This window comes from Pteronotus mesoamericanus, unplaced genomic scaffold (genome assembly GCF_021234165.1).
Source record: "Pteronotus mesoamericanus isolate MK-2021 breed Mesoamerican mustached bat unplaced genomic scaffold, CSHL_Meso_final scaffold_21, whole genome shotgun sequence".
In the NCBI taxonomy this organism is placed as follows: Eukaryota; Metazoa; Chordata; class Mammalia; order Chiroptera; family Mormoopidae; genus Pteronotus; species Pteronotus mesoamericanus.
Window position 1 is genome coordinate 9847766 of NW_026555310.1, and position 25977 is coordinate 9873742.

General features: G+C 36.0%; 1 pseudogene; it reads left to right on the top strand.

Moving 5' to 3' along the window:
- The window catches only part of LOC129085116 (serine/threonine-protein phosphatase 4 catalytic subunit-like), a 93425-nt pseudogene extending 71733 nt beyond the window's left edge, over positions 1–21692 (top strand).
- Positions 21693–25977: the final 4285 nt, after the last annotated feature.

Below are 25977 nucleotides of genomic sequence, written 5' to 3' on the forward strand. Positions count from 1 at the left end.
GTGAAACACTCCTTTTTCCTTAAACTATTCTAATGTAGGTTCTGTCATATTTGGTATGTTCCATTTTTATTATCAATATTGTTTATTTCTACCCTTATTTCTACCAATATTGTATATCTACCCTTTGTTTCTTAATTATACTTGCTAGAGACTTGTACATTGTATTAGTCTTTTCAGATAACCAATTTTTATATTTGTTAATCTTTTGCATTTTTTCTGTTTAATTTTTTCTCTTTTTAATTTTCTTTGTACTACTTTCTTTGGGTTTACTTTGTTTTCCTTTTTCTAATTGCTTATGTTGAACATTTAGCTCCTCAACATTCAGCTTTTTGGAAGAAACAAATGTGTGATTTGGCAATGAATTCTTGTCAATGTCACCAAAAGCACAAGCAACAAAAGCAAAAATAAACAAGTGGGACCATATCAAACAAAAAAGCTTCTGTTTAGCAAAAGAAACAATAAACAAAATAAAAAGGCAACCCGTGGAATGGGAGAAAATTGCAAACCATATATCTTAAAAAGGGTTACTATATAAGAGGCTCATAAAACTCAATAGCAAAAGACTAATAACCTGATCAAAAATGTGCAAAAAAAAATACATTTTTCAGAAGAAGATATACAAATGAACTCCAAGCACATGAAAAGAGGCTTTACCTTAGTAATTATGAGAGAAAAGCAAGTCAAACAACAATGAACTATTTCATATCTGTAAGGATGGCCAGCTAAAAAACAGAAAATAGCAAGCGTTGGCGGGATGTGGAGGAATTGGAATCTTTGTGCAGAGCCATGGGATTGTAAAATGGTGGGGCCACTACAGAAAAGAGTATAGAGGCTTCTCATAAATTAGAAATAGAGCTACCAACTGATTTAGGTTTCCCACTTCTGGATCTATATCCAAAAGATTAAAAGACATATCTACATACCCATGCTCATAGAAGTACTATGCTAAATAGCCAAGATACAGAAGCAACTCATATGTCTGCCTATAGCTGAGTGGGTAGGCCAAATGTGGTATATGCATACAATGAATATTATTCATCCTATAAAATGGATGAACCTTGAGGCCATTATACTAGGTAAAGTAAACCAGTCACAAAAAGACACACTGTATAATTCTATTTGTAAGAGACAGCTACATATTCAAATTCATAATAACAGAATATAGAATGATAGTTTACCAGAGGGTTGGGGAAAAGGGGAAAGTGAAGTTGTTTAATGAGTACAGAGTTTTAGTTTTGTAAGATGACAATGTTTTGAGATCTGTTGCACAATAATGTGAATATACCTAACATTATTAAACTGTATACTTTAAACAGGTTAAAATGGTAGGTGTTTTGAGCGTGTTTTTTTTACCACAATTTTAGAAAACCATATACCTAAGGCTGTTTTGTTTCCTATAAGTACTTTAGCTGAGTTTTTAAAAAACTATATATTTGTTATCATTTAATTCTCAGATGTAAAATGTAGATGAGGATAACAAAACTTCTCTCCTAAGACTAAGACCGTTGTGAGAAATAACTGAGTAAGCTGAGGAGTTTGTTGAACATGTATGTATTTAATTAGGAGAATATTTATTTAAATTTGTGAAATGAGACCAACAAATTACACCATACACCAGAAACAACTCGAGATAGATAAAAGACTTAAATGTAAGCTGGGACACCATAAAAGTCCTAGAGGAAAATGTAAGCAGTAAAAACTTCAGATATCCCACACAGCAATACTCTTGTCGATATAGCTCTTAGAGCAAGGGAAGTAAAGGAAAAAATAAACATAGGGGACTACATCAAACTAAAAAGCTTCTGCTCAGCTAAAGAAAACATAATCAAAATGAAAAGGGAACCTACCATGTGGGAAAGCATATTTGCCAATGATACGTTGGACAAGGGTTTGATCTCCAAAATATATAAAGAACTCAAACAGTGCAACACCAGGAGGACAAACCATCCAATTGATTGGGCAAAGGACTTGAACAGACACGTCTCCAAGAAGGACACACAGAGGGCCCAGAGACATATGAAGGGATGCTCGACATCACGGGCCATCAGAGAGATGAAAATTAAAACCACAATGAGATACCACCTCACCAGTCAGAATGGCCATCACTAACAAATCAACAAACGAGTGCTGGCAAGGTTGTGGAGAAAAGGGAACCCTAGTGCACTGCTGGTGGGAATGCAGACTGGTGCAGCCACTGTGGAAAACAGCATGGAATTTCGTCAAAAAACTAAAAATGGAACTGCTTTTTGACACAGTGATTCCACTGCTGGGATTATACCCTAAGAATCCCAAAACACCAATTCAAAAGGACCTATGCACCCCAGTGTTGATAGCAGCATTATTTACAAAAGCCAAGTGCTAGGAACATCCTAAGTGCCCATCAGTAAAGGAGTGGATCAAAACACTGTGGTACATTTATACAATGGAACACTAATATAGCAGAAAGAAAGAAGGGACTCTTACCTTTCATTACAGCATGGATGGAACTGGAGAGTATTATGCTAAGTGAAAGAAGCCAGTCGGCAAAAGACAAATACCATATGATCTCACCTATAACAGGAACATAATCAACAAAACGAATGAGCAAAACAGAACCAGAGGAATGGAAACAAGGAACAGATTGACAGCAACCAGAGGGGAGGTCGGGGGGTGGGGAGAAGGGGAGAAAGAAGCAGAAGGGTCTAGTCAAGGAACATGAATGAATGACCTATGGATGTGGACAACAGGGTGGGAACTGACTGTGGGGGTGGGCGGACTATGGGGTCGGCAAGAGCAACAGGGGGAAACGGGACAACTGTAAGAAAACAATAGTAAAATTAAATAAATTAATACATAAATTTGTCCTTGTTCTTTTCTCTTTTCCCTTCTCTTCTCTCTTTCTCTCCCTCCCTTCCTTCTTTTTCTCTTTTCCTTTATTTAAATAGATTGAGGACATATTTATCTCTTGTTTTTACTCATTTTAGAAGCACCTACTCATTTGAAAAGTATGTCTTCTTTTTCTCTTCCTGATTCTCACAGCGGAAATGTTGGCATGCCTATTTAACAAAGACTAAAGTTAGTCTATTTATCTTTATTCTAAATAATATAAGGTCTTCAGAGTACTTTAGTTATAATCACTCCCTTCCTAGTTTAATATAGTTAGTATCTAATGTTTGCTTATTTTTAAAGCCATTTAAGTTAAACACCATTATTATTGCTTTATATATCTATTTTGTGTCTCTAAATTTACCCACATGTTTAACATTTTTTTTACTTAGTTCTAAGAAATTTCTTCTGAGACAGAAGAAATTATTCAGGTCCACATTTTGGTCACAGACACCTTGCTTTTTGTATATTTGTATACTACTGAAAAATAGTGTTGTCAAGCATTGAATGTTGGGTTTCAATTTTTATTTCAAGATTTTTAAGATATAATTCCAGTGTTAGCTGTTAATTTGTGATTGCTTTTTAAGAAACCTCTTTCCTGTCTTCTTTTGAGTGATGTTATTTGTTTTTGACATATTGTAATTTCAATATTGTAAACTGCAATTTCAACATTATATTTCCATGTGTGAATTATTATTTATACATCTTGTTTGAAATTCTTGGGTCTTCTTGACTAGGTTAAATGCGTTTCATCAATTCCAAATAAAATTTCCACCATTTTATTTTCAAATAGTACACTTTCATCTCTTTTATTTGTTGCTTGGATTCTTATCAGTCCTTCTTCCATGTTGATAAATATTTCTTTCATATTTCCCCCATTTTATTTCTCTGTGCTGCATTATTAGTAATTTCTTGTAATTGATGATACAGTTAACTAATTTTCTTTTTAGGTATGTTTAACCCTTCAGCTGTGTTTTTTAACTTTAGTTAATTATATATTTTTATTTCTAGGATTTTTGTTAGATTTCTTTATAAATTTTTCTTATGTTTATAATTGCTCTTATTTTTATTTCCATTTTTTATTTCATTAAATGTATTAAGCATCTTTATTTTTTATAGTATAATGATAATTTCAATACTGAAAAATCTATTTCTGACGCTGTTTTTTTGTACGACATTTTTGAGACATAAATTAAATAATACCTCCTCCAGGGATAAATTGTGTTGGCTCGTACTATGTCCCAAAGGGCACTGTATACCTGGCTCTACTTTAAATTATATTTTTTTGGATTCATGTATTTTAAATTATGCAAATTGTATTGATTCAGGCACCATGCCCCTGTAAGGCCAGCCAGTGATCCTATAATAGATCAGGAGTCATTTTTAAGTCTCTTCGTAAAGTCAAGGATGGGAAGGACAATTTTCCTGAAAGTTTGGGGTTTGGCTTACTTCACTGAAGGTGCAGCCACATCCCTTGGCAGGACCAGTTCCAACCTGGCCCCAGCACTGCAAAGTCTGTGGTGTTACCGTAGAATCCTTTGCTGTTAAGAGACCAGGAGATCCAGAAGTTTGAGAGCCTCCTTATTGCTCTGCGTTCTGTTCTATTTTGATCATGGTACTGGCACATTTTATTATTTTCTCACAGGTTTGTTTATTTACTTGAAAGTACATATTTTATCAAACATTTTACATGTTTATACCAAGAGGCCGTCAGGGTCTCTGATTTGCCATACTGCCAGTAATAGAAACCTATAAGTAAAGAATACTTTCTGTTTTAGGTACAATATATTAGTCACTTAAGCTATGAGTATATTGTTTAACTTCAAGATCATCATTTGGCTTTATAATGTCATTTTAATATAGAAAGTGTTAATGTATTTATAGTTATTTTTTATTATTTGCGTTGTTAGCTAATAATTGAAAGTAATTCCCTATTGAAAGGATAAAGTCAGCCCCATTTGCTATTGTGGCACAATTTGCCTAGCAGGCCTATGACCTTGTTAACCATGACCACCGTTTTACTCTTCTGAGCTTTTGTCCTCAGGACTGGAAATCAGTGGAAAACAGGAATAGGTCTGAGTGTTCCCTACAGCCGCAGGCAGAAGGTAACACTGGAACAAACTGCAGCCTCCAGCTGCAACACCCCAACAGGCCAGGGGCCGCACAACCGCAACCCCCGCCCTTTTAAAATCCAATCATAATCCAATAAGAGCTCAAAGCCCCTACGTGTCAATGCTGGTGTATCTCTCCACACCATGCCCCTCCCCTTTCGTGGAGAGTGAATAAAATCTTTATTCTCTACATTTTCTTCTCTTTGTGAATTCTTTCATAGCCCAGGTCACCAACCACCCCAAAACCTATCGTAATTTTGAGAAGATATTTTATATATTTTCATAAAAATGTTGAAAGTTTCCTTTATTTAGATCTTTGTTCTGATTGGAATTGATTTCTGTGTATGAAATAAGTCCAGGATATCATTTTTCCATATAAATAACCAATTACCAGACATCATATCCACTTTAGGTCATTTAAGTTTTTCTATATATGTGACTCTATATTAGAGACAAACTGTTGCTTGATGGCTAAATATATTTAATGGTTATCTTTCCAGGGGTTTAAATATCTTTTTACATTAATTTTGTGCATTGTAATTTCATTTGAAAATTGTTTCTCTCTTTGAGCGACATATTAAATCAAGTTTTTAGTGGTTTAGTATGATTTTTAAAAAATTCTGTATTGTTTCTGCATAAACATGGGTTCATTCTTTTTGAACCCTGATATGGCTTCCTGTTTTTCCCTTTTTAACATAAAAATGAATGTTCCCTAACTGGGAAACAAAAACGCTCACTTCCTAATTATTTATTTTGAAACAAATTACACATATAAAATAAACTGATTTTGCAAAGAAAATTACAAATTGAGATAATTGTGCTGAAGGAAAAGAAAATGATTTTAAGAAAGAATAAAGCAAGCAGATCTAGACTGAGGAGTCAAGGAAGGTTTCCCTGGGAAAGTGACCCTCGAGTTGTACTTAACTGGGAGAAGAGGGAGGGGGAAAGGAGAGCGTTCCAGAAGAGGGAACCAGCTCCTGCATTAAGGCCACTTGGCCAGAAGAAGCTGAAACCTCTTCTCGCTCCACTCCAAGCCCCCAGGGCTAGTGGCTTTCAGCCAAGGAAGAGTTGCAAGCCAATGTTCCCAATGCTATTCAAGGGTTTAAGGCCAAACCCAGAACAAGAAAATTTCTGGTTGGAGAGAGACAAGTGGAGTTGCCCTTTGCCTAGGGGCCAGCTGCCTGGGCTGCCCTCCTAAATGCAGGGAGAGACCTGAGCTTGGGCCTTTTTCTGATAAGAATAAATCTTATTTAAACAGTTACAACTAAACGACCTGTGAACCCTGAAGCAGAGTTTGTTACTAAAACAAATAAAACGAAAATTTTAAATAAATAAGCACATAAACATCATTAGGAATCTGAGGGAGACCTTGGATCTTGTAAGTTTTTAAAGATTTTCCCCACTTTATAAGGTGTTCCCATTTTCTAAGCTGTCGCCTGCCATACCTGTCACCCTTCTCTACCTTAAGACCTGGGGGCTAATCTCATTATGCCTTTTATCTTGTTTATAGCCTTCACGAAAAAGGCCTAGGACTTCCAGGTCATTCATGTTTTCTGTAGTTCGTGTCTCTCAATCCCACTTACCGACCTGTCTTCTTCCCTTTCCTAAATCCTGTAACCCTTACTGGGCCCTCCTCACGTCACACCTGGTCATCAGCAAACTGTTCCTATCCTTGAGTGTTTTGCTTTACTTTCCCTTCACTTTCAGGCTCTCACACCTGGATCTCCCTCATGGACACTGCTTCCCCACAATCTTTTCAAGGGCTGGCTCTTTTCTCTCTTATACTGCCTCTTACTTCTGAACTCAGAGACACTTCAAAGGTCTTTTCAGCACATTATTGTTGCTTCTAGTCTAGTCCCTGACCCATTTGGCAAATACCTCCAGCTCTGAATACTAAGGAGAAACGATTGTAGTTTAGCATACATATATAGAACAATATAATATTTGGAAAGTGAGAAAGAAATTAAGCTTTCTTTTTGAGCAATTGTCTTTTGAAGCAGATACCATTAAGAAAGGGAAAAAAGATCAGTATCTCATTTTTCTTCTTAACATTTCTCCTTCTATTTTTGTACTTACGACTATCTGTGGCTGGCTTTTCAGGCACCTGGCTCTCTTCAAGTCAGAAGCCCAATCATTCTACATCTGTACTTGTCAATGATCATCTTCAGAATCAGTCAAATCCGTGTGAGTGATCTTTGAGGACTGCAGGGCCTACTTTACCCTTCGTGTTGGATTGCCCCATCCACAGATGACCCACACAGCTACTTTATTTTGAAGTTGAAAGGGGAGGGGTAGATAGGCCAGCAGGGAGGAGGACTGGGCAGTTTCCTTCTAGTTCCCTGGCGTTTGTTCGCTCCTGGCTCTGGACCTCTGAGAGCCAGGACAGTAGGGCAGGGCAGGCACTGGGGTGATGATGCGGATCCTGGAATCCACGTCCCCCCACTCTGGCCTTTCCCTGAGAATTAACATGCATCTACCTCAACACAACAGACATATTTTCTCCCTGAGAAGTTTTAGTAACAACAGGCACAATTTTTTTGTGACCATTCTGTGCTCAGCTCAATGCCAGGTATTGTGCTTATGTTAATTCTCCTCACAATAATCCTGTGATTTTTGCAGCTGAAGAAACTGAGGCTCAGAGAATTTATCCAAGGCCATGATATCGAGAACTGAGGTTTGCCTGAATCCAGAGACGCAGTTCTTTTGGCTGGAGCCTCCTGCCTCAGATCACATAAATAAATGGCAGAAAAACCAGATTCAGAGTCAGGTCTAGACACCCACGCTCTGGTTTTCACCACTCAGTGAACTGTTGTTGGGCTTCTGGGAGAACAAGTGAAGAGATTAATCAGTCTTGTTTAGCTTAAAGTGACATATACTTGATTAATTTTGAGAGCGAATGTCAAGAAGTATGCTAATATTATCCATATTTACTAGATTTATGTAATAGGAGCTACTTTTGCCAGAGGTTAAAGACAATTGATGCGGAACAAGTTTGGAAATCAGTAGGTTATGACCCAAGGCAAGGACTGAAAGCTGGCTATCAGAGACAGATCACAACATAATCCTACCAATTAACTACTCTGTGCTAGGAAATATATTAGCTAAAGTTACAAAGATAAATAGAATACTCTAATATTAAATATACATGCTGTGCCTCAGTTTTCTTATCAGTACAATGGAAATAATAGTCATCTCTCATTGGTTTTTGTGAGGATTAAATACTACTGGTAAAGTGCTTGGAACAATGGCAGGCACATAGTAAGCATGTCATAAATGATAGCTATAATTATTATTAATAATAATATTATTGTCTCAGTTCTTACTTTGGAGGAACCAAGCCATGTGGAGGCAGGGAGGTGTAATATCTGATAGTGCTTCCTGAATGGCACTGAGTGAGCTGCATCAAATGAAAAGAAAAGCAGAATTGTATCCGTTCTAAAAAATGTGTATTTTTCTAAAATTAAGTAGGTCCACCAAAGATCTGTCTCTAAGAAAGTAGTCTAAAACATCTCTATTACGTAAGTTCAAAACCTTTTGTTAAGCCAAGAGAAGGGTGGCTGTGCCCACTCACTGTGGGGACAGTGGGTCTTAATGATCCTCCTTTCTAAGGTTCTGTTTCACATTGCCTTTTTGTGTCCTGAAAACTGTTACTTGCTACATTCTCCCAATCAAATCAACTGCTAAGCTGAATAAAACCATTTCTTACACAAACCCAGGTGCTGTCTCCACCCTAAAACGTGATGAGTACATCTTAACCTCTCGTTCCCCCTCTGCAATCAAGGAAATAGCAGTTGATATTTTAATTGCTGCTATCTGGCAGAAAAAGCATACACCTGTTGACAGATTGGCTCAAAACAATTTTAAAGGGCAGCTTCAGAAGTAAGACACGATTCTTCACAGGCCGGCACCACCTCACACAGGCTACTGAAAGGAATGCCCCGTGCCCCGATTTCACAGGATGCGTTTCCAGTGAGCACAGGTGCGAGCCACCATTCTTCCTGACTGACATGCGGTCGTCACCTACTCAGACAACATTAGAACAGGAAATCCCACAGAGACCTGCCAGAAATCATCTCACCAGGACAACAGTTCCAGTTTTGAATAATGCCTGGATAATATATTTCTAAAAGATGTTTGAGATTTCCCAACTAGGCAAATAATATATGTTTATAAATCCATCCTTAAGTGAACACATATTGTATACAGGCAGGTCAGCTTAACAGGGATATCCTGTAACATGCCTTTGATAAATATACAATGGAAAAGTAAGGCTTGATGGTTTTTCTAGGTGGACATTTGCTGTAGCTACCTTTAAATCCCATAGCTCAGGTTTGCATGTTGGAGCTTCTTCTGACCTCAGGAGAATTACTGCGTTCCCTGACTAAAACCCCAAGCATTTATCTCATTCTGTTTTTCTTGGTTTGCCCAAGTTCAATTTGGCCAGCTCTATCTACATGTGTTCAGCTTTGCAGTGATTTATTTCATATGTTCCTCTGCTTATTTCCATTTGGCATTTGTTCCTATCATTCCCATATGTCAACAGGTTACTTTGAATTCAGATGTCTGATGTAGCCCCCCAAGAAAACCATGGCTTTTCATACCAGGAAAAGTAGTTATAAAACAATAACCTCAGTATTTGAACGAGCTAGTTAATTCCAAAATGCTCATCACCCACAGATTCTTAATTCCTGAACAAATGAAACGTGAGAAACATCTCACATAGGCCTTAATGGTATGAACTCCTTCTGTTTCTTAGACAAATCTTGTTTTCTGTTCAGCTCCAACCCTCCTCTGAAGAGTGATGATGCTGAGTGCTTCATAAACACTGCCAGCCAAAGTGGCGGCACAAGCTACTTTATCACCAAATTTTATAGATCAGCTTCTCGACCCTGTTCCTAGGTTTGTGGGTCCCAGAACCAGCTGCACTTATCCATCTCTGCTTCTTAAGCACTACTGTTCAACTGTAAGAGCAAATCAAGGAGTGCTTTGATATGTTTCTTTTTTAAAAAACATAATATGCTGTTATTTTATTTTTGATAAAGACGCAACACCATTTAAATATCAAAATGCATTAATTTTATGAAAGCTCCCTGTAGAAATGACTGATCTTCAAAAGACTTAGTTTTCATAAAAGTTATAAAGCTGGCACTCAGTCAAGGGTGCATTTGTTCAGCTGATACAAAGTACCAAAGCTGTGTCAACACGGAATAAGGGCAGCTGGGTGAAAAGTGAGAAAGTCAAAGGTCATGATGCTTCAGTAGTTGACACGGAGTAGTCACATTTCAGGTAGAAATGTTTCTTTTTTAACTAATTATTTTGTCATCCTCGCATCCATATAGATAAGCCTTATACAAGGTTTAGTTTAAAGCACATTCTGAACCCTTTGGTCCCCCTAACATTAGCTCTCCAGACAAAGCGGCATAATACTATATCCACATGACAGATACAACTGACCCACACAGAGATGCCGCCTTAGACTGCCTCATATTCAAGGCTGAAGAGCAGTATGGCGTTAGCCTGATTTGTCCCTGTAGCATTTCAATTCAATTGCAGTATTAAACAATGCATATTTTGTACAGGGTTCTTTTAGAGCCTCTTTTTAAACAGAGATTTTTGGCAATACATTTCAGAGTAAAGTTGTCATTTCTGTTCTGCGGCCAGGGAAGCTTTGCAACCATTTTTGATTTCATCATGTTAGCTTGTTATTTCTTTGACAATAGCAGACAAACACTGCAGTGGGGTTTTCTGTGTTGCTTGTGAGTAGTTACTGAAACTGACCTGCTTTTTAATGCAAACATTATGCAGACTGCAGCCAGACAATGGAAAGTCTGTTTGCAACCTGAGCAGGGCTGGATGCAATCTTTCCCAGTGGGTATCTATCATTTCAGGTGCTGCTGAAGAATTCATTGTAGAATTTTCATTTTTCAACTGTTTGTTAAAATCACATACCAAGTCAAATTTAATTAGTTATATTCATGGCAGATGGTACAGTATTCTATAATAACATATAAAGTCCTTTACTTAATTGAGTAATGTATTTCATATGATCTCTTTTACAAATTTCAAAACTGATTCTCTTCAAACAGGCCTGCACGTTATTTGGATGCAGGCCCAAACAGGTTAAAATTGATTTAATGCTTTCCCCCAAAGAACACTATGTAAATGAAAGTGAGCCTGTCCTGAGTGACTTATTTTAATGTCTGCTTCTACATAAATTACATCTGCATCTGGGAGAAAGAGGTGGGAGTATACTGAAATTATTTGGGAACAAGTTTCTGAAACTTTGAATGCAACAGCTACAAAGATAGTCATGTTTAAATAAATTCAATTTGTTTCATGCTGAGAAAACTTAATGTTCATTATTAGTTTGTTGGAACCAAGTCATTGATAATATTAAATAGATCCCTCCTAAATATATCATTTCCCCCCTAGAACAGCCAATTAATCTGAACTTTAGAATTGAGACGGTGGTGGGGTCTATCTCTACATATTAATTATATATTAATTTAGGCATCTGAAGCACCCAAACACAATTTTTGTACAACATGGGAGAAAATACAATGTTGCATTCTTGGTAGATCTGGGATTGCTGCTGCTCTTACCACCCAAGACTCAGACTGATTTCATTTCTCCCCTAAACATCATATCATTGCTTCGCACTTTTGCCCACTTTTTCCTTCAGAGGAATTTGAAACATGCTGAATTTTCCCAATCTATATCAACAACCCATTAAAGGTATAAACTAATGCACTGAACGCTAGAAGTGGAAGAAAATTTATCCATCCTTTATTCTGGAGATGACATAAACTCTGCACATACTGGAATAACTCTGCTCCAGTGCTTATTATGGACATGTAGTAATTTATCGTGTAACATGTGCCTTCTCAATCTTCTTTGACAAAGCCCTCTAGTCATGAGGTGAATCTTATTTGCACCCTTTTTAGTCCAACCCTTTTATTGTACTGATAAGGAAATTAAGGCACAAAGACTTGTAGTAGAGTCCTGTAATTTAGTCACAGAAGTAACTAATGTGCAGGCTAAGGGTAGTGAGTACCTCAACTCCTAGCCAAATAGTTTTCCACCACATTATGTTACCTCCTGAGCAGAGGTGGGGGTGTGGAGTCTAAAGTACACAATGACAGGTAGGAAAAATAACTTTTCTCCACTCTCCTGTATTAAGTAGATGGGGCTTGCAAATTAAAAGGACAAAGGACAGATTCACAGGAGAAAAGGTGTGATTTTTATTGATGTTAATAATTTTATGTGCATAAGAGTTTCACAGAAGAAAAGTGAAAGCTCCAAGAAGTGGTTAGACTTAGGGGATTATATATCATTTTATCAAAGGGCAATAAATTGTGGAGAAGACTAAAAAAAGGAAAGGGGGTTTGGGTCCTAGGAACAAATTGTGGAAAAATGACTAGGAAATATATAGGGGATAAATATAATGGAAAATAAGGGATATTTTAGTAACACTTGTTTAGGCAGATTCATCTCAGTGAGAATCCTGTTTCCAGTGATAAGAGGGGGTCACCTTTTCCTCTGCACCCTCCGCAAAGGAAAATGTATGCCCCGATTTTAGGCTGGCAAGGGGAGGGCAGAGGCCTCTTCCTGCATCTGTTGATTCTCAGGTGCCTTCAGTGCAAAATAATCTTTATGTCAAAGTAGCATTTTGGGGGGGTATATATCCTGCTCCCTTTCAAACTACAGAATACAGGTCTGTCACAACTGTGGTTTTACATTGCTTAGCTAATTTAATAAAGGCACTGAGCAGTCCGTCCGGGCACAGTCACCAGCCACCAGCCACCGCCCCCGCCCCCCACCTACTCTCTGGTGATCTGTCCAGGCCTTGCCACTTGAAGTTTCTACATGACAGCTTTACCAGTCTTCTTTAAATTATCTAATATATTTAGTGGCTCTTCTGGTTTCTAGTTAGAAAAGACTCTACTTGTCTAAGCCTTATATATCTCTACATACCTGTGCCCTCAAGTTCTCCAATTAAATGTTTCCCTTATTCCCAGTTTACTGGACTAGGATATACGACACAGGCTGATCTCTGAGAAACCCCAGTAATGGAGAAGGAGCATTGCCTTTAAAAGACAGATTTGGAATCCAGTCCTTGCTCTGCTAGTTACTGGCAGCAAAATCTTAAACCAAGATCATTATGGACACTAGATTTCAATGCACGTAGGTCACTCAGGATAGAGTTGAAGCTCAAAAAAAGATAGTTTTGATGATGGTCATGAGGACGATGATGGTGACTAGTGATAGTTTACTCCTCTGTTTTATATAGTTTTCTTTAAAAGAACCTAGTTACTTCTCAGATTTCTTCCTTCCTCCCACTGCTTTTCCATTTCCATCCCCCTTACATACCCAGCAGACACAATCATACTTAAAGATTCACAATATTCTTTAACTTGGAAAAGACAACCATGTCTTGGATTGGAAAGACCCCATTTACTTCATTACATGCTAAGATATAACACTTAAATATCTTACACAAAAGTCAGGTTAGATGCCTCTTCCTCTAAGCATCAGTCCCTAACCAGCACCTGGTGCTGTAAGGCTGAATCGATCTCTATTGCCTATTTATTCATATCTCTTCCATTTAGATTATAAACTCCTTTGGGGGAGTTAGGGTCTAGTTTAGTGTGTCTTGTATCAGAGTAGACAATTATTTCTGAAAAAAATAAATGAATTCATGTTATCTGGAATGGAAGGAGGGGAGAGTGGGAGGAAAGGAGGTCATTTCCCCAATCCTTATCATTTGGGAATAATGAAAATTTGAATTATTTGAACAAAGAAATGGAAATTACCTAATTTAATGTGATTAAATTGGAGCTATTTAATTAACCCCTTTTCCTTTGAAATACAAATAGCTGATAAAACAAGGTCCCATTCAGATGCATTTAAGCAGAAAGATTCATTTTCATTCTTTTTTTGTTTTTATGAAAAGCGGAAACACTAGGTGATTCATATTTCTAGGAAAATATTCTTATAGGTATTCTTAATCTCTGACTAAACATTCATCTTCGAAGGTATGCTTTTAATAAAAAGGAAGATGGGTGCATTTATTTTATGATGTTTCTTGGTGAAAGATTTCCAGAGATTTTTTTTTTTTAATTAATATCTATAGGACTCATTTTAGGCAAACACATGACATAGGGAAAACTTGTCTTTACTTTTTTATAACAGGACCAGTCAATCCCAGCAGCAGCAGAGGAAAATGGTGTGATTATGCTATGACTGAACAGATACCAGGAAGGACTCCAGTAACTTCCCAACATAGTAAACTGGTCATGGAAATTCTACCATGATATCTTCATTCCTTTGACAACCTATTTATCTTCCTGCTCTAACGCAGACAGCCTTATTCTGAGAGGAAAATATTTATTATGTTTTTTTCTCAGGAAACAATATTTTGATTGAGGGAAAGTTAAACAGCATGTCACAGCGTCAGAGAGAATATTTTCTATAAATATGTTCAATATAAGGATCATATAGAAGATAAGTATATATTATAAACATCATTAATGAAAAGGTAGATAATCCAACAGGAAAGCAGATAAACAACCTACAGAGACATTTACAATGCAGGTGGCTCTGATCATGCCTATCCTATCTCAACAGGAAACCCTCAAAAGGATTAAACTTGTTTCCAAGTTACTGGGTAATATATGAGTCCTAGAACAAAACCTGAAAATAATTATATATGTATAAAAATATCCAGCACGTGACAAGTTCAAATTCTTACTGTCTAGCATTGAATCAAAAATTACCAAGTATACATAAAAAAACAGTAAAATTATCCAGAATCAATCAATAGAAACAGACCCAAAAATAACTCAGCTGGTAGTAATTTTAGTAACTTAATTAGTAAAAAAATATTAAAACCACTTTTATAACTATATTCTATAACTTAAGAAATAAGAAGAAAACGTGAGTGTTAATGAGATACAGAACATAAAATAAAAATGAGCAAAATGAAATTCTAAAATTCTAGAGAGAAAAAATAAAATTTCAGGGAAGAAAAATAAAATAGATGTGATGAATGGGAAGTTAGATAGTGCAGAATTTACTGTGCACTCAAATATATAGCAATAAGCTATGCAGAATCAAACACAGGAAAAATATGGGGGGCAATAGAGCATCCATGAGCTGTGGGGCAATTTGAAACAGCTTAACATGCGTGCAACTGAAATCCCTGGCAGAGTGGGGGGAAGCCAGAAAAATAAATGATTTAAAGAAATAATGGCCTTGAATTTTCAAATTAGATAAAAATAATAAACCTATAGTTCATAGAAGTACAACAAAGCCCACTCCAAGAAATATGAGTAAATTGACAGCAAGGCACATCATAATCAAATGACTTAAAACCAGGGACAAATAGAAAAATCTTAAAAACAGCTAAAGGAAAAAAAAAGAAAAGAACCATTGTGTACATGGGAACAAAGATATCAGCGGGGTGCTCCAAGGGCAACAGGTGAAAGGAATTAAAAAGGGCTGTGAGGAAACTTAGGGATGATGCGTAAGTTCATTACATTGTGCTAATGGTTTTGCAGGTATATACATTTGATAAAACTCATCAAATTGTACATTTTAACTACATGATTTAGACCTCAATAAAACTGTTAATAATTTCATAATGAGAAGCTACTACAGAGCCACTAAAATAGATAAAATTAAAAGCAGACAAGTACTAGGTATTAGCAAAAGCAAAATTCTCACACACTTTGAGGAGATCATAATGTGATTAACCACTTTGGAAAATTCTTTGACAATGTCTTTTAAAGTTGAGCTTGAAGCATGTACTACATAGCAGCAATTGTACTCCTAGGTATATAACAGAAGAATTATGTGCATATGTTTACCAAATTACATGCACAAGCAGGACTAACAGTAATAGCCCACCCTGGAAATCTCAAAGTCCAACAAAAGAGAGAATGGGTAAAGCATAGCATATTTATAATATAGAAAATTATACAGAAAGGAGAAGGAAACACTGATAAATATAACCACTTGGATGAATCTCAGAGTTATATGGTGTAGCTGTTACAAAAGAAGGTATATCATATGATCCCAACTGTATCAAGTTCAAAATGGGCAAAACTAATTTAGGTGTTCAAGTCATCGTGATGGTTCCCTTTACGGGAGAAAGTGCCTGGGATGGGGCATTGGGGGGCAGTCGGGATGCTGATAATGTGCTGTCATATTTCTTGATCTGGATACTAGTAAGACACGTGTGTTTATTTTTAAACATTCTTTAAGTTGTACATTTTATGTGCTTTTTTGTGTATATATTATAGTTTGATACACTTGCAAAAATAAATTTTTAGAAGGTATAAAATTGTCAAATCACTATATTGTATGCCTGAAACTAGTATAACCAATATAAGATTGTATAACAACTATATTTGAATTTAAAAAAATTAATAATTTTGAGTTAAAAAGTAAAAACTGATATATGCAAATAGATATATATGAATGTGAATATATACATACACAAAATTATCATGTAAATTAAAATATGTGGGACTTTTTATTTAAAAGCCCCTAAACAAAATGATAAATGTTACATATTTAATTTTTTTTGTGGTGGGAAAAAAAGGAAGGGGGTAATTAAGATAAAAAGTAGTCAAAAGAAGGGAGAAAGAAACAGAGGGTTTTAACTAGTTTGTATCATTATGAAAAATAATTATTCATACCTATAAAATGCACTGTTGAGTATAAAGTAGTAGGTGCCAGGCATTCTTAGTTTTTAAGATTCAAATCTATCTTCCCCTGTATTTTATGCCTGCTATATTCCTCCCATCCAACCTTTTTACTAACATCTCCATGTTAACCATAACAAATACAGTCACCATTAATTAATTATTTGATGGTAAATTGGATAATAGCTATAGTTTCAAACGCATTTTAAAGAAATCCTATAAATCCTCCAACCAAGATAGCAGCATCCCTATAATTCCCATGTATTTAGTTATATCATTTGTCCTCAAACCCATACTTTCATGTCCATTTCTTATAAAATTCTGGAGCTACAAGTGACGTAACTTAGTATTTCATTTAATAGGCAGTCCACTAATTATGTAGGAAGTCCTAAAGAAAATTTCAAATTCCTGAAGTTTAAATATGAGCCAGTTAATACCTATAAAATACACGATGAGAAAAAGAACTCATAAACCCTAAATCTAAATGAGATTCCCTAATGAGGAAAATGGAAAAATTTAACCCCCCTCATTTTCTAGCATAATCTTAAATGTTCTGACGTGGAGGGTGTAACTGTAATTCCTACTCCATTTTTTTCCTTCTCCTACCATTCACCTTCAAAGGATGAATGATAAAGTTGTGAGATTTTATACACACACACACACACACATGCATTCCGTGTGTGTGTGTGTGTGTGTGTGTATGCACATGAACAAAGGAATGTTACTCAGCCACAAGGATGAAGAAAACCTTTCACGTAGGCCAACATGCATGAACCTTGAAGTCTATGCTAAACGAAATAAATTAGAGAAAAACAAGTATTATCTTTATGGTATCACTTATACATAAAATCTAAAAAAGATGAACTCATGGAAAAAAAGAGTAGAATGGTGGTTACCAGGGGCTGGGGTGTGGGGAAAATGTGGAGATATTGGTCAAAGGGCACAAAATTCCAGTTTTAAGAGGAATACGTTCTGGGGATCTAACATACATCATGGCGACTAAAAGTAGCAGTACTGTACTAAATAATTAAGAGAGTAGATATTAAGTGTTCTCACCCCAAAACCAGAAATGGTAGCATGAGACATGATGGAATTGTTAATTAGCACTATGATAGTAATCATTTTATAATATGTAAGTATAGCAAATCAACACATTGTATACCTTTATCTAACACAATGTTACATGTCAACTATATCTCTGGGAAGCTGGAAAAAAATAGAAACATCTAAATACAAATAGATAGATAAATAATATGTAATGTATTCATATGATGGTAGATCACACAATCATTAAAAAAGAATGAACTATAAAAATATTATGGATTATCAACTAGAATAAGCAGGAAGCTAGAGTTAAATAATAATGGAAATTTCTTACTGCATAGAAATTCAGCTGTGAACCTTTTTATTACAAGCATATTATACGAGAAAATCTTAAAAGAAGAAACTATTATATCAAAGGTCAAAGTAAGTGAGAGCAGGCTCATGTGCTCTGATAGGACCAGATTACATATTGCAATATCTATAATCTTCTAAGAAGAGGCAAGAAGTAACATTTTAAAAGTGTGTTTGTGCAAAATTCCATGAAAAATTTAACTGCCTGGCAATAGGTTTCTATACTGAAAAGACACTTTATTAAATTATTAGAGTGTTCATTGCCAGGCATGTAATACATATTCAGTATTATAAAATCAGCTTAAATTTTGGTACTGTAACACCAGTACTGAAAATATAGATGTCTCTGCCTTTGAATCTAATCACCTAGTATAGATGTCTGCCAACTAGTCTGGCTTTAGATGTCAAGTGCAAATATTTCATATTTGTTAAATGAAAGTTTGCCTAGTAGGGAGTGAGGTAATTTTGTCACTATTCCTCCTTGTCACTGAGAATTAAAAACGAACCTTTCAAGATGATACTTTAAAAGTAACTTCTTTTTACACACAAACCCCACCCCTCCACTTAATAATTCAGCCCAGGACATTTCATGATTTTATAGGAGCTCAAATCCTAGCAGTTACAGACACATAAACAGCATAAAAACCTTTTATGCAGTGTTTGGCAAACCACATTTGTTCTCTCTTTGGCATTTGCTTCCTACCTCATAGATCTCCTAATCCTTGATGTGCACATTAAAATGTCACAAAGTTCTCTGAAATTAATTACATCTTCACATTGGAACCAGACAAATCTTATTTCCCTGAATCATATATAATTCATGAAAATCTAAACTTCAGAAATTTCCTTCAACTCATATTGCTTAAAACATAAGACAAAAACAACCTCTTCCTGGTAGAACTGTTTTTGTAACTAGGAAGAATTCTTTAAAGCAAACATACTTTTTCATACGTTGCACACTTACTGCACTTTGGTTAGGTCCTTTTGTTGGAGTGTAATAACATATCAAAGAATTAAGGCATCTTGAAGCAGAGCAATAAGAAGAAAACACATTAGTGGAGCAAGATGGTATGAAAGGAAGGTGGAAAAAGAAATTTAGAATCCAACCACCATCAATCTTTTTCATCATTGCACATTCAGATCTGCCCAAGACAGCAAAGCGAAGGGACACCTTATCTTCTCTGATTTCTGATGTTCTAAGAGTAGTTCACGTTTAAGCTACTATGTAGAGTTGAGTGCTAATTTACTCCCTAGCTAAACCACCTAATATATATCAGGGTTATTTGTTATGCTCTAACGACAGATAATTGTTTTCACCTTTCCCCTCCCTTAACTCAGCTTTTTAACACCTTTTCCAGAGTGTGCATAGATGTGCATTTTAAAAATCCTCTTTTAGGAAGCTGCCTATCCAATTTGCAAGTTAAAATGCATAAAACATGTATTACTATTAGCGGTTATAAAAATTGTATTTTATCTATATTTGACTACCATAAATTTTGTCAACATTTATTGACATGGAATGGAGATCATACTAGACAAATAGTTAAGTGTGCCTTCTGGTCAGGGGGTTACAATTGACTGACACGCACATATGCACATATCCACCGTTTTGAAAAAGTTAATTATAATTGCACAAAATTACTTAATAGAATTAATTTCAATTCTGTGAACTTTTGAATTACCTATTAAACACTCTTCCTTGGCAAACTAGTAATTAGGAAAAGGAAGAGTGTATATACAATGTGTCATACTTTCTATTTTTAACATTCATTGAGGACATGGTGAAACTCATTAATTTAAATGAAAGGAAAGTTCTCATGCCATTGTTTATTTTCAAAAGAATTCAAAACCTTCATTCAAATTCAATAGACAATAATGTAAAATGAAGTTTCATCCATTATAGTCATATTTCTTACTATAACTTTATTGCTTTATTACTCACTTAGTTTTTACTTTTTGTTTTCTTGTTACTTACATGAAGCCTTTTTTTTTCATGAAATATAATTCTCCATAATATTTTCTTTGAAAGAATGTATAACATGTGTTTTCTGAGATTTATAGGGACAGTTTTCACATGTTTTGGTTACATTATAGCATAATATTAAGAACATACATTCTGTAGTAATAATGTCAGAGTTTAAATTTTGGCTCCAAAACTTATCAGTTATACAGGTTTGTACAAAATATTTAATGTCTCTGGGCTTCTATTTCCTTATGTATAAACTGGATTAACAATAATATTTATATTGATCAAGGTATTTCAAGGTATTTTCTAAGTCCATTCATATAAAAGCACATAAAAAAGTACATAGTATATAATAAGTTCTCAGCAAATATTATTTTAATTATTTATGTATTACTTATTACCTTTTTATTAAATATAAAAATCTGATATAGTAGACATCTGTAAACAGTTTTTAGAGAGTTATTTTTATCTGGGGAAATATATTGAACAAGAGATGGAATGTAAAACTAAATAACAATTTTTAAAAAGGGAAAAAATAAGAAATAGTAAACAAAATCTGAAGAAGAAATCAAGAGAAGTGAGGTGGGAAGAGCAGAGGTAAGAAGGGAGAAAAACTGCAAAAATGGAAGCTTGAGGAGAGAGGCCAAAGCAGAGGGAAGGAGGAAGGCAGAAGGCCCCAGAGCTGAGGTCAGCGGGGGGACCTCTGTGCAGCGTTCAGGGAGAGGTGCCTGGTTCTGACCTGCACAGGAGTGAGCGGTGGACCATAGTGAAGGTCTGTGACCAGAACACGCAGATTCCGCAGCTGCCGTGCCGCGAGACTATCAGAGAGAGCAAAGTCAAGGCCTGGTGCACTAAGGCCAGAGAAATCTTGGTAGAGAGAGTCGTGTAGGGGTGGACTCGCCAGTCACAATGTATGATGGCATCCATGTACAATTCTATGATTTCAAGGAGTGGCTGGTAATATATCTGGGAGCAACTACCTCTTCACGGGAGACTTTGAGGATCTTGGTTTCGACGGCATTAAAACGTTCCTTCTGCTGCCAGCACCTGATCCCGGGCAACCAGGAGAGCTGCTGGATCACACAGGTCTCCTGCTTATATGATGAGTGACTGTGCAAATACTCTGGGTGACCATGTGGCACTACTGTCCTGAGGTCTTTGATGACCTAAGCCTATTGGCCATCGTCGACGGCAAGATCTTTTCAGTGCATAGGGCCCCTCCACCACTCCCTCCATCCAGATCCTGGGCCAGATCCAAAGGACTGAGCAAAAGCAAGAGGTCCCCCACAACGGGTACATTTGTGCTCTGTTCTGGTATGACTCTGAAGGCACAGCAGACTGCGTATGAGCTCCAATGGGTCTACCTACCTATTTGTCAGTGCCATGATGGCCCACTGCCATGCAAACAATGATATTGATATGATCTGCCATGCCCACCAACTGGTGCTAGAAGGTTACAAGTGGCACTTCAATGCAGCTGTGCTCATTGTATGGCTACCATTCAGCTACTGCTATCACTGTGGAAGTGTGCTAGCTATCCTGGAGCTGGATGAGCATCTCCAGAAAGAGCTCATCATCTTCCAGGCTGCTCCTCAAGAGACAAGGGGCATCCCTTCCCAGAAGTTCATGGCTGAGTTCTCCCTGTGACCATGTCCACACCACCCTCAGCTGCTCTGGCTTTCAGACCACTGTGACTCCGCCCCCTTTCTGCAGAGGAAGACGGAGCATTGGGGGTGGAGGGCTGTTCCCTGCTCTGCTGTGCCCCTCAAAGAGGGCACTCTTTTCCTTTCTCCCCACTTGAATCGTTAAGTTTCCATCAGCTTTTTTTTGTTTGTTTTTAGATAAAAGTTGAGAAGAAAAAAAGAAAAATGTATTGATTAAGTAAATTTTAAAAAGCAAGTAGATTTAGAGGGAAACATTAATAATAATAGTAATATTAGTTATAGTAATAATAGCTCAGGAGTTATTTAGATATGGAAAATAATAAATATGTGACTCTAAGGACTACAATTTAGAAAACACCATTCTATTCCAAACTTCTTTCTGAGCAGGAGCCCCGCTTTAAGTTTCCATAGCTTGTAAATTACCCTAGAGTTAATTCTTATAAACTATATTACTATATCTCAATCAGTCTTACATATAGATTTATTTAACAGTTATGTTACATTTTGGAATATTTTAATTATCAACGTCACAATAAACTGTGGTGGGAAGGATACCAGTTAGAGAAGAAAAATAAGAGGATCTCTATAGTGCTTACCTCTATGGACAGATTCTGGCCTAGAATCAATTCCAGTGTCCACCTCCAAGGAACTTCACCCCTACAACCACAACTTGATGGCTGTATTATGGTACTCATCATAGTCTCATCTTTGAAGCTCATGAAAATGTGTGCACAATAAAAGAACAGATCACCTCCTTACTTTTTAATACATGTTTGATGCTTGAATGGATAGTTTTACAGATGATTCAGCTTATAAGGCACAGCGTTGGTCAAACAAGAAGTATTACAGAATTCTATGAGCGACAAGTTGATCTACAACTCCCATTTTTAAAAATGCAATTGTAACATCAAGATTGTTCATAATGTAACTTCAATACACAAATCTAATATTCATATCTACCTGCATCCTTTCTTAAAATGTAGCTTTTTTCTGGCTGGGAAGTTTTGTGATTGCAGTGATGCTTTTTAGCTCAAATACACTTGGGAGTTGGGGGAGGGGGGAATCAAAGAAATTGTACTCTGAAGCACACACCATGGGACTCAGTTTCTCACTTGGGCTTTGGGCAGCAGTTTCACTGAGTTAGTGTGCTATTCACTAGTTTGCAAACCTTTAAGATAGATCTGTGGCTAGAAAATAACTGCAGAAAAAAATATGAGAAATAGCCTATCTTTACCACAAAAGAGATTTTAAAGGATAGAAGAGCCACATGCATTAAAAAAAGCTTTAGGAATTGCTTGTGCATAGAGAATCTTAAGCTTTGGTTCTGGATTGAGGAGAAAAATCCTCTATTACTCTACATCAGTATACAGACAACTCAGAGAAACAAAAGACAGCATAAACCAAAGCAAAGAACAAGACTTTTAAAAGAAGACAACTCTGGGCTCACATCTTAACTATAATTTTGATTTCAACCAGGAGTTTGATATTTCCTGTTTTTACAAAAAAGTTCTTGACCAAGATGAGCCATATTGCTGCCTACAAGGCTCTAGATTTTATGTAAATGACTCAGTTTCAGCTTCTGCCTCCACATATTAAAGGAGTCATTTCCTACGTCCTAGCCAATGTTAGAAGTCTGGTACCTAAGACCTACAGTAGGTCTCATCTCTTCTGGAATCAGATAAAATGTAAATGTGTTTTCCCTTTTAACTTAGATTTTTTACTTGATACTTTTTTTAAGTTAACCTATTTAATTAAAATGTTTTTAGATTCTTCTTTTTTTCTTTTCTTCTATTCATGTTTTTTATGTGTTTGTGGTAGAAAGCTAGGCATCTGGTTAGTGTAATTTGCCACATTGCCAGGCATCTTCTGTAAGAGACATTTTGAGGCATGTGTATTCATGGTTGTTCATATTTGCTCTTAAAATATCATTGCTGTCTGTTTTGTGGTAAGCCTGAAATATGCAGTTTCATGGTGAATGTGGGGAAGAAATTAGAATCTGTCTGGTTTTAAGTGAATGAGCCCATTGCTAGGAAAAGAAATTAAGACAGCATTTGGACTCATTGTTATTAACAAAACACTAAATAATATTACCTATAACTATTAAAAAATTAGCCCAATGAACTTAGAATATTAATAAGCACATATGTGTTTTTTAAGCTAAATATTGTCTGGTACAATTAATGATAACTCAAATTCAAGTAAACATTGGTACAATAAATTATAACTTTGAAATGATAATTTAAAATATCTTTGAAGATAAAAATCAATAAATAATCCTATTTTTGGAAAAAAACTATTTTATAATGAAAACAATTGGTTTTAAAAATATAGAATCAAAAGTATCAATTGTAAAAAGATATTAACTTAAAAGTATTAAGTACCTAATAAATAAAATATTCCTAGAATTTATCCACAGAGGATAAACTGGGATAATGTAATTAGTCTGTAACAGTGCTCAACAAATTAATTTGTATTTATTTGTAATATTCTTATTTCTCAAATTGTGTTTTTATATAATAACAGCAATAAAGGTATTAAGCACATGTATTATTTTCATCAGTTATTGAACTAAAAATGCCCTATAACATAAAGAGAATAGAATTTGACCCCAATGCTATTGTCTCTTCCATCACTATATCTTTTACTTTAGGGCAGGGCCCTCAATCCTTGGTGAGGAGCAGGAAGAGCATGTGAGCATTTAAAAAGTTTCCATGCCCAGGTGCTATCCCTGCAAAATGAACTCAAATCTTGGGGTGAAGCCCAGGCATTAGTGGTTTTGAAAAACTCCCCTGGTGTTTTCAAGGTACAACAAGGGCTGACAACTACATTTAGGGACACTAACCCATTAACTAATAACTTATTTGTTAGCTGTGCTAATCTACCACAGTTTTCTCAACAATGTCTTTTTCTGAGAAATCATCTTTTGAAGGATAAAAATTAGGGGGAAAAGGTTATCATCCCTTGAAAATCACCTTGGAAAATGTGATGCCATTTTCACATCGCTAAACCTCATAAGGTATCTAAGATTGGCAAATTCTTCTGATATTAAACTGAAACTGCATTTTCTTTCTTGGAAAAGAAGCTTAGGAAGCACTTATGTAGTATATAGTCTGCCACAAAACTAGCAAAAATTAAGCCAATCTATAGAAATAAAAATTCTTTTTTATTGTTATTTTATTACAGTTGTCCCAGTTTTTCCCCCTTTGCCCTCCTCCACCCAGCCCACCCCCCACTCCCACAGTCAGTCCCCACACTGTTATCCGGGTCCATGGGTCATTCATACATGTTCTTTGACTGGACCCTTGTCCTGCTTTCTGACATCTCACACATTTTTCTACAGATATGTGATATTTTTAGAGTGCTCTCTTGGCAACATGAATACAACATCAATATACAGCTACCTTTTACTTTCTATCCCATGTCTGGGCAGATCTATTCTCTCTTTACCTTTCAATACAGATAGGAACCTTGTGGGATAAAGGACATGGCTACCTATAAATTATCAGCATACTGTGTATATACCATTGTTTAATCACCAGAAGACTTGCTCTGGTCCTCAAACATCAGCGAAGGCTCAACAACGGGCACGGCACTGACAACTTCCCCAGGCACTTTGCCGTAGTAAGCGGACCCTTCTGCATAAATCACTAAAACAAAGTAGCACACGATTCTTGAGAAAAACCAAGCTGCAAAAGGAGACTGAAGTGGCCACCCAGGGTAGACTAGGAACTGTGTTTTTGGGTGAGAGCTCAAGGCATGAAAAATGATATTGTCTCTGCATAAATCTAATTCTCTAATTCAATGTTACTCGAACTCAGTCTGCAGATGGGTGGTGGTCCGTGAACTATTTGTTACTAATTGAATAAAAGTACAGAAATGGAGAGAAAGTATTCAGATACTTGACAGTGATTTAGCAAAGTAATTTTAGACCTGTTAAATCTTATAACAAAAATTGGGCTCTTTTTTTGTCTTTTTAAATTTCATGTTTTTATCATTCTTTTTTATGATATTTTACAAAAAATGGTAGTGAATGGCAGATTGAAAATAAAAAATAAAATGAGCCTTTCACCACAAATATTTCTAGAAACATTGCTCTAATTTACCTCAATAGGAAATTTTGTAAAAGCTTGTGCTTCAATTATAATTATAATGAAGTGAGAGATAGGTAAAAATGATATGTTATAATTCCATCACACTCCTCTTGAACTTAAAGTCAAAAATAATTTATCCTGATTGTTTTCCTAATAAAATTTAAGCACTAACACCTA